Source organism: Sitophilus oryzae, unplaced genomic scaffold (assembly GCF_002938485.1).
Source record: "Sitophilus oryzae breed Bouriz unplaced genomic scaffold, Soryzae_2.0 scaffold_1512_pilon_pilon, whole genome shotgun sequence".
Lineage (NCBI taxonomy): Eukaryota > Metazoa > Arthropoda > Insecta > Coleoptera > Curculionidae > Sitophilus > Sitophilus oryzae.
In genome coordinates, this window is record NW_022146184.1 from 1,586,550 (window position 1) to 1,596,544 (window position 9,995).

The following is a 9,995-nucleotide window of genomic DNA, read 5'->3' on the forward strand; positions in this document are numbered from 1 at the left end:
ATCAATCTTTTTATTAGTGGCAGAAGTATTTTTGTGTTATAACAAAGTAACAACAAATTAAAACACACTTATTCACTGTTTTGATGTATTGTGGCGAATTAGTGTTTTATTTTACACTTACAGAACACCAAACGGTCCATTTCCAACGGTTTTCGAAAATAAGAAGACAAAATGCTATATTTCTGCATAAATTAAAACTATTATTAATACGATATAATATTGCATGGACTTGAATATTTAATAAATAATTGACTTTAATATAAATAATATGCTATAAGGTCATGTATAACTCATTTTTTATTGTTAAACAAAACAATAAAAGTCAATTGAACAGCAATTTAGCCTATTTTTGTGAATTTTAAAAATTATGCTTTGCATGTTTATAGATTATAAACAAACATGGTTAAATTACAAATTTACTTTTTAGTTAAACATTATTATGTCTACTTAGTTAAATGGTATAGGAAATCGTGTATTAAGTTGTTTAGAAAATGATCGAAAGATTTTTGAACATCGCATATTACCAAATCACAATTAATTGTAGGTACCTATTATTATCAACAAAAATAATATAAAATATAACATATCCATTTTTGAGTGATTTATTCATGAGTTTGTGTATTTTCCAAGAGTATGGTTTAGGTATGTGTTTAGGGTGTTCCATTTAGAAAAAACCATCCCGATCCACTCACACTTTTTTGGGCCACCCTGTAGAGAGAAGTATATAATATTTTCCTTATATAAATCCTAACCCTAGATCATACATATATGTATACACTTACGTGGATAAATCAACGCCATAAGTTTAGCATTAAAGAATATGTCTCCAACATCACGTCATGCCCGTTTCAAACCTTTATTGCCCTTATGAAACGTTCAATAGGTTTGTCTTTCTCGAGGACCTTACTTTGCACATGCGCATTTAAAAGTTGCACGTATTTTCAGAATAATCACAATTTTATACGGTTTATAAAGTACAAATTATACATTGTTACGGAAACCAACTTTATATCATACTAGCGTATACCAGCGACTTCGTTCGCGTCGAATTAATCATTTGTAATGGTGATGATAAAGCAAAGCAAGAATTTCCATTAACATACAAACTGGATAAAATTTTCTCACATTTACGTCAGCATGAGAAAAAACAATACGGCGATATTATTATATAACTTCGTAATATTTCAGGGGTAGTTTCATCTCGTTGGAATTTGACTTTCGAAAAATCCGTTTGCCAAAAATAAGCTTTTTACGTCAAGCAGTTTAAGAAGAATCGTGGTTAAGAAATTACCCAACTTTTTGAACACCCTGTATGATTTTTTAAAAAATTTCAAAATATGTAAAAAAACCAAATAAATTATGCTTGTCCAAACGTTTTCGCAGAATACTAACCGTTTTTTAAATAACAAATATTGTAATATTTGAGAGGCGTTTTCACCCTCTTGGAATTTGAGATTCGAGAAACCCCTCCTTATCGAACCTCTACACCCCACAGTCAATCCGTTTGCCAAAAATCAGCTTTAAACGTCAAGCAGTTTAAGCAGAACCGTGATTCCTCAATGGTCATATTTTCTGAAACACCCTGTATAAATTTATAAAAAATCTTAAAATATGTAAAACAACAAAATAAAATATACGTGTTTAAAAGTTTTTTCCCAAAAACTTACCGGTTTTTAAATAAAACATATTTTAATATTTGAGAGATAGTTTCACCCCCTTAGAATTCGAGTATCGAAAAATCCCTTCTTATCGAACCTCTACACCCTAAAGTCAATCTGTTTTTCAAAAACCAGCTTTTTACGTCAAGCGCTTTAAGCAGGATCGTGATTAATCAATGACCTTTTCGAAACACCCTGTATACATTTTTAAAAAATCTTAAAATATGTAAAAAACAAAATAAAATATACGTGTTTAAGCGTTTTTTCGGAAACTTGACCGTTTTTTAAATAAAAAATATTGTAATATTTGAGGGGTGATTTCACCCTCTTGGAACTGGGATTTCGAAAAATCCCTTCTTATCGAACCTCTACACCCTAGAATCAACCTGTATACCAAAATTGAGCTTCTTACGTTGAGTGGTTTGAGCAGGATCATGATTAATCAGTATGTCAGTCACTTAAGGATTTTATATATTAGTATAGATTATTGTCATAATCACATGTCATAATCTTATCATAGATTAATCTTATTTCCATTATGTAAAGACGCTTGTTTTCTAGGTGTTTTATTTTAAAAATTGTATTAATTACTCTTATATCGACCGCTTTTATATAGCCAAGAATGCAAATGTGTTCAGTGAAAAGTAATTTTAAGTTTATGCAATTATATTTCTATTTTTCTTTCGTTGGGCTTTCTAGATACTCGTAAATATGACTAAAAAGTGTTTGGTGTGTGGAAGTTCTAATATAAAGGTCCCCGAATTATCTTTTCATAGGCAAGTAAAGTATTCTGTTGGTATTTTATTTATATTAAACCACATACATACTTTCTGGTTAGATTTCCTAAGAATATTGATATTCGTTCAGAGCGCATAAATTTATATTTTATATAATTTAATTTTTGGGACAGTAAACATTCAATTTATTGTTCAAATATATGCATTTCCCAAATTAAATTTTTAAAATTAATGTTCCAATTTGGCTCGTGGACGATAGGTCCTCGACAAGGAGAGATAGAATAGAAGCACCGCGTCAGCAACAAAAAAAGGAGATAAATGGAAGTCTACGACATATGTCTGCGACAGTTTCCATAGTAATTTACTTATCCACGTAAGTATATATGATATAGGATCCTAACACATACTTTAGGTTGGCATTTGTACAAAATTCCTAAGTTTTTGAAGTGAAACTTCTTTACACGCATTGGGAGTAAAAATTCAAGGCCGTGACACACGGCCTTGAATGACGCTTGTGACGGCTGTGACGCACGAGCTAGCCAGAGGAAAAGTGGTAAAGGCTTCTAAAGGTTCCAATTGGCTTAAAACACAAACTGGTAAAAATTGCTTAAAAAACAATATAATTTGTATAGAATTCAAAATTTTGGCGAAAATATTTTTTCGTGTTACACTAATATCGCAATAAGATTTTGACACAGCACCTTTTGCAATAAAACCACCGATCTACTGTTACAATTTAGCGTATTATGGACGTTTAGCATATAAAAATTAAAACTAAATACTAATGCACTAAACAATTGCGATGCACATAATAGTTCTAGAGATATGTTAAATGGAGAATATATAATTTCAAACATTGTTTTGTTTAAAATAAATATATAAGAATTGTATGTCTGTAAATATCGTCATTTTGATTAAATTTAATTAATTAAATATTGTCAATTTGCATATATATTTTCATAATAAAACACACCTTTGTAGCCAATTCATTTCTTGAAAAGCACCAACGGTTTTAGTGCACTTGTGTGTACTAAATAAAGTAGTCTCTCCAAAAAAAAAATCCTTTATGGGTATTTCGCTACTGCACTGCAAGAAAATCTACAAAATAAAATAGTTATTTGTTGTAAACACTTCTGCGTTAAACCTAAACGGACACTGCTTGTCAGAAGTTATGTTTACGGTAATACAAATTTGCCTAACAAAGCAAAAAAAATGCTTAACGTTTCGGAAAGTTATCTCTTTCCGTCGTGGGAAGCAAAAAAATACAAAGATAAAAGAAAAAAAACTATTTAAAATATTTAAATTCAACTATTCGAGAACACTTTACTTTTTTTAAAACAAATACGTCTACAAGAAACCGTTGACGTTCTGTTAAAAATAGAACACGCGGATGAATATCGTGTCAGGTCAAAAATTATTCTAGAAAGACCTATTAAGTTTAAACCTAATATTAATAGAGAAGAAAGATTAGCTATTAAACATTTAAAAACAGACAAAAGAATTAAAATATTACAAGCAGACATAGGTAATGCTACAGTAGTTATAGATTTAGACGAATAAATAACAAAATTACAGATCTTATAAATAATGGTAGTTACACAAAACTTTCAAAAGACCCAACACCAACTATTGAAAGAAAAATACGCAGAACTTTATACAAATACAAACATATATTAACAGACTTACAACGAACATTATTAACACCCCATTACAGTAAACCACCTCATTTATACGGTTTACCGAAAATACACAACGTCAACGGTTTCTTGTAGACGTATCTGTTTTAAAAAAAGTAAAGTGTTCTCGAATGATGGAATTTAAATATTTTAAATAGTTTTTTTCTTTATTCTGTGTATTTTTTTGCTTCCGACGACGTAAAGAGATAACTTTCCGAAACGTTAAGCATTTTTTTTTGCTTTGTTAGGCAAATTTGTATTACCGTAAACATAACGTCTGACAAGCAGCGTCCGTTTAGGTTTAACGCAGAAGTGTTTGCAAAAAATAATTATTTTATTTTGTAGATTTTCTTGCAGCAGTGGCGAAATACCCATACAGGATTTTTTTGGAAAAATGAATCCGCCACAATGTGTCTTTCCCTACTTCCACTCGTTCATAGCCATGCAGATGCAATTATAGAAAAAGTAAACTTTTTGTAAAGATTTATTGGTTAACATGGATAGGCGAAGGACAAACAGCATAGGAACAAATCGTCTCTGATCAAGAAGTACACGAAATATCGAGAAAGAAATTATAAAAGAAATGTAGTTTATAACAGGTTACTTTATGAAGATAAGCAGTTCAGAGTTCAATAAATGAAGCCAAATTCGCAGAGATAACTATCAATATACAAAATACCGAGAGCGCTCCCTGAGAGCCGAGAGCGCTCCCTGTGAAGCCTTCCATACACTTCGGTTATTTTACACGGTTTTAACTTAGTTATTCTATGGTTTTAACCTTTGAATAAAAAGATTAAGGAAGGAGTATAATGATATCTATGTCTTCATGCATTGTAGATAGACAGTGTAGACGACGATTCATTTGACATATTTGAATTTGATTTGAAATTTTTGTCAGTCTTTACTGAACTTACTTCGTTATTTATTTATTTAGAGGCAGTAAATTTAAAAGGATTTTTTTTGTGACAGAACTTAAATTAACAATCACACTATTGCGATTTATTGAAAGACTGTAAAATAGTTGGTTGTGTAGCGTGCGTCAAAAATCTGTCTCGGTCAAAAATTGAGGGATCCATGAAATTCGCTTAAAATTTACTAATCATATAATTTTACCTGCATTTTTGCTTTTATTTCCTACTTGTCAAATATTAGGTATGAAAGAATTTAGATATACAGAGAAAACGTTTCGCAAGGCATAACGGCCAGGGTAATTTTTTTTTCAGAAAATCCAAAAACACTTTTGACAACTTTTGCCCCAAAAATGATTGCAAAATCTTCAACCCTCTGAGCGGGGGTGTCATCCCCCAACTTTTTTCAAATGGAAAGGGGGGTCAAGTGGCGCCGCAATGAAAAGAGATTTTTGTTCTCTATATTTCCCCGCCTCGTTTTTGAAAATCGGTCGAGTCATTGAGAAAATATGAAGGATTGAAATTTGAAAAGTTTATTTAAACATTTATCAGACTAAATGATAAGGATAAATTCCTTCGACCAACTTGCTGTTTTTTCTTATTATTTCTAGATGTTTACGCATTTTTTCACTTGCCTCAAAGTGTGTGGCTGCCTTTAGCGATCTCGCCTTAATCACCGTCTATCAACTTGACCACGTCAATCACGCAACCTCTCACGCCGGACCAAAGGTTGATCTCTGATTCGCCGGCCGGCCGGTGGCGTGATACAATTTTTTATGCAATTATTTAACACTTCTTTGGCGAACTGAACGACAATATCATCTTGTCTCTGTCTGTTGCATGTTTAGTGTTACGAATTCGCTCTGTAACTTGAACTTGGCGGTTTAAGGAGAAATATAATAGCATTGCTGGTGACTTGTTGCGCTTCGCGTGTGTATAGCAAATGGAAACGATTTTATATTCATTTGCGATTTTGTTATAAAGATATGTCCCCACTTTTGACAAACACTGATGGATAAAGGTCATTAACTATTACGACGCGACGGCTCTCTTTTATATTTTACATATAGAAACATTGTAAGCGCCTGTCAACATATATCAAATGGCAAAATTAACTGTCTTCTTTAGTTAACTTAATGTCAAATGATCAACCAATTACAGATAACTCTCGAACCTTTGCATATGCAGATGACCTAGCAATAACAATTAATGGCAAAATGTTCGAAGATATCGAGGAGAAAATAGAAACCGCCCTAAAAACAATGTCAATTTTTTACAAAAAGAATTCTTTAAAACTCAATCCCTCCAAAACTAAACTGAGTCTCACAAGTGAGTGAAACTCACAAGCCGCAGACTTACACACAGATACACAGAGATATATGGCAACCTATAACTTACAAATATCACTGCGAAAAAACACGCAAAAAAGTAGAGACACGAAATTCCCTAATAAGGAAGCCGATCAATAGTAAATGGGGAGCCAAACCTATCGTGGTCAGAACTTCTGCTCATGCTCTATGTTTCTCAGCTGCTGAATATGCCTGCCCAGTGTGATGTAGATCTGCCCATGCAAAAAGATGAACATTAGCCTGAATGAAACATGCAGAATAGTGGTTGTATGAAACCCACCCCCTTAGAAAACATTTACAAGGCCGTAGGTTTTAGAAGCCCCAGTTTACGCAGAAAAGCTCATGAACATGCTGAGAAGTTAAAATAAACCTTTGATGTTCGTCACTCAATTTTTGACCAAGAGTGCGGCTTAAGTAGACTTAAATCCAGACGCCGTTTCCTAAGCCACCCCTTGGATGAACCTCCCTCCCACTACCCACTTAGAAAGCACCTACCAAATGGTGTGTCTAGCGACTGGAAAACCTGGAGAATACAAAACCGTATACAGATCTGGGGCGTTATTCTGTACAATCGTCGGTATCGCTAAGTTACCGACAGCTATCGGTACATACTGCCAATGAGCGCCGTGTTATTAATTGTTGTTGTCATAGTTTTAGCGGTCATAATAGGACATATAGCAAATTTGTACTGACGACTATCGGTATCACTACCGTGAGGTTAACAAAGACACGGTAGAGATACCGATCCTCGTCGATACAAAGTTGCGATATCTGCCATAGGGCCGATCGAGGGTTGTCTCACTAGTGGAATTACATGTACATTTTCTTGGCAGTCGTTGGCAGTCATTGGCAGTCGTTGGCAGTCATTGGCAGTCTTACCGCAGTCGCCTGAAATAATTACATGGCAGTCATAGGCAGTCTTCTTCGCAGTCATCGGCAGTCGCTTGGTAGTAAGATGATACTTTAGCAGTACGTGTACATTTTTTACCCAAGCGAGACACCCCTTGGGGCCGATCGATATCTATGACAACAACAATTAAAACATTTTTACTATATAGAAATACGTACCGAGAGCTGTGTACAGGGTGGGTCAAATTCGACGCTTTTAAATGGAAACACCCTTTCCTATAGGAGATGACGAAAACTAATATCGGTGTCTGGAGCTCAATTTATGTCAAAAACATGATGGTGAAAACCGCATATCGATATCTGTTACCGTTTCGGAGTTACGGGGTGTTTTTCAAAAATATGCATTTTTATCAAATTGCTGTAACTTTTTTGCTATGGAAAATTTTGTATTTTTATGAAAACATTTCCAAAGCACTTTTTTTACGTAGAATTTAATGGTTTAAGTATATTTTTTTTTAAATTAATAATTTAAGAATTGTCAACAGAAAATTTAATTTTTTATATGGGACACCTTGTATATTTTTAATGTATTGAAAAGAATTTAAAATTACCTTTCCAAAAATATAACACACTTGATATTTTGCTCGATTCCCCTTCGAGATATAGAGTATATAAAAATTCGCCCGCTTTAAATAAGTAGGCTTTGAACGGCACCGGCTGTATTGAAAAAAAATTCTAGCTGTGAGCGTCAATTAAAACGAAAATAATATTTGCTACGAGAGATGCATAATTTTATAACAATTTAAAATATATTTAACCAACATCAACATATTTAAACTATATCTAATAACAATAAAAATAAATAGCAAACCAAAACATGAGATTTTGCTACAGGTGTTCGACATATCGACCGCCTTCTGTTATGGACAGACGGGGCAGTTTTTGAACATTTCTCGCGGAATTCATTAACTCAGTGGAAGATATCCTCCCATAACTCCTAAGTATTGACTGTATTTCTAATTCTTGTCTAGATTATAAGGAAGAATAAGGAACCTTTATTCTTCAGCAAATATATCCATAGGATTAGATCCACGGCCATTAAGTCAGGCGGCCTCGACGGCCAACGGCTGGGATCTTGGTTAGCTATTCAATTATTTCTGAAATTGGCTGCCAAATTTTGCTGATAACTTCAGCGTTCAGAGGCGGTGTGTCGTCTTGCTGGAAAAATATGTTTTCGAGTTCCATTAAGGGCATACCATCAATAAGGGGTCCAAAGCCTACTAGTTAAAAGTGGCGATCTTTTAAAAATTCTGTATTTCGAAGGGGATTATAATAAAATATCAAGTGTGCTATATTTTTGGAAAGGTAATTTTAAATTCTTTTCAATTAATTAAAAATATAAAGGGTGTCCCAAATAAAAAATTAATTTTTCTGTTGATAACTCTTAAATTATTAATTTTAGATTATACTTAAACCATTAAATTCTACGTAAAAAGGTGCTTTGGAAATGTTTTCATAGAAATTTAAAATTTTCCTTAGCAAAAAAGTTACAGCGATTTGTTAAAAATGTATATTTTTGAAAAACACCCCGTAACTCCGAAACGGTAACAGATATTGATGTGCGATTTTCACCATCATGTTTTTGATGAAAATTGAGCTACAGACATCGATATTAGTTTTCGTCTATCTCCTATAGAAAGGGTGTTTCCATTTAAAAGCGTCAAATTTGACCCACCCTGTACAGAGGCCGAAGTTTAAATTCCTATCTGTGAAAAACCTTCGAAGTTTTGAAAAAATGGTTATTGCTGGCTCGATCCTGAATTTAATCTCCTGATCTGAATCCCACGTTTGAATAACCAGGCATCCCAAGTATGTAAATTGTGAGACCTGCTTGATGCATGACCTCTCCATTTAAGTAAATACTGGTGTTCGAAATGTTGTTTTTGCTAATAGCTATAAATTTAGTTTATCTAGTATTAATGTTTAAACCCAGTCTTTGGCTTTCATTGTTAACTTTATTTAGGAGGATTTTGGAGATCATTTGCATTGTCTGCCAATATCACTGTGTCATCCGCATATCGGATATTATTAATTGGAATGCCCTTTATTTTCATACCAATGGGACTGTCGGAGATTGTCTCAGTGAATGTGCTTTCCACATATAAGTTAAACCAACACTGGAAACAATATACACCCCTGCCTTACCCAAATTTTATTTCAACATCTTCTGTTACTCCCACATTAATTTATAACTAATAATTATATTATAGCTTTTAATTTCTACATTATTTTATATTCTTTCTCAGTGATCTAATTCTTTACTTTAGACAAAAACAATGCATTTAATCCGATTTTTTTTCTAACCAGAAAAAGAAAATTAATGATTTATAAATTATTAACCACTCTAAATAAAATTTCGGTAAAAAAATAAATTACGTTCAATTCTACATAATATTTGTCTAAAAATGACGCAAGTCAATCGCTATAACGTATTTTCAAATTTTTAATTAGATAAGAGAAAACGTATGGAGATTTGTTATTAAAATTAAAAATAATTGCTAATAATGATACAGTGTTATTTGTTTATATAATTAAAAGATAAAAGCCAAAAAGTTACCTAAACATCAGATAAATTTTTATGATGTCGCTATTTTGTTCATTTGAGATAAGAAATCTAGTTTCAAGGACTTTTTGAAATAAAAATAAAAATAATTGTAATACAACTTTTTTATTGTCATTTATTGTCAAATTAAATAGGCATATAGGTTATGAGCTATGAGAAGATAAATTATGATTTGCAATATTAATGGTATACTTG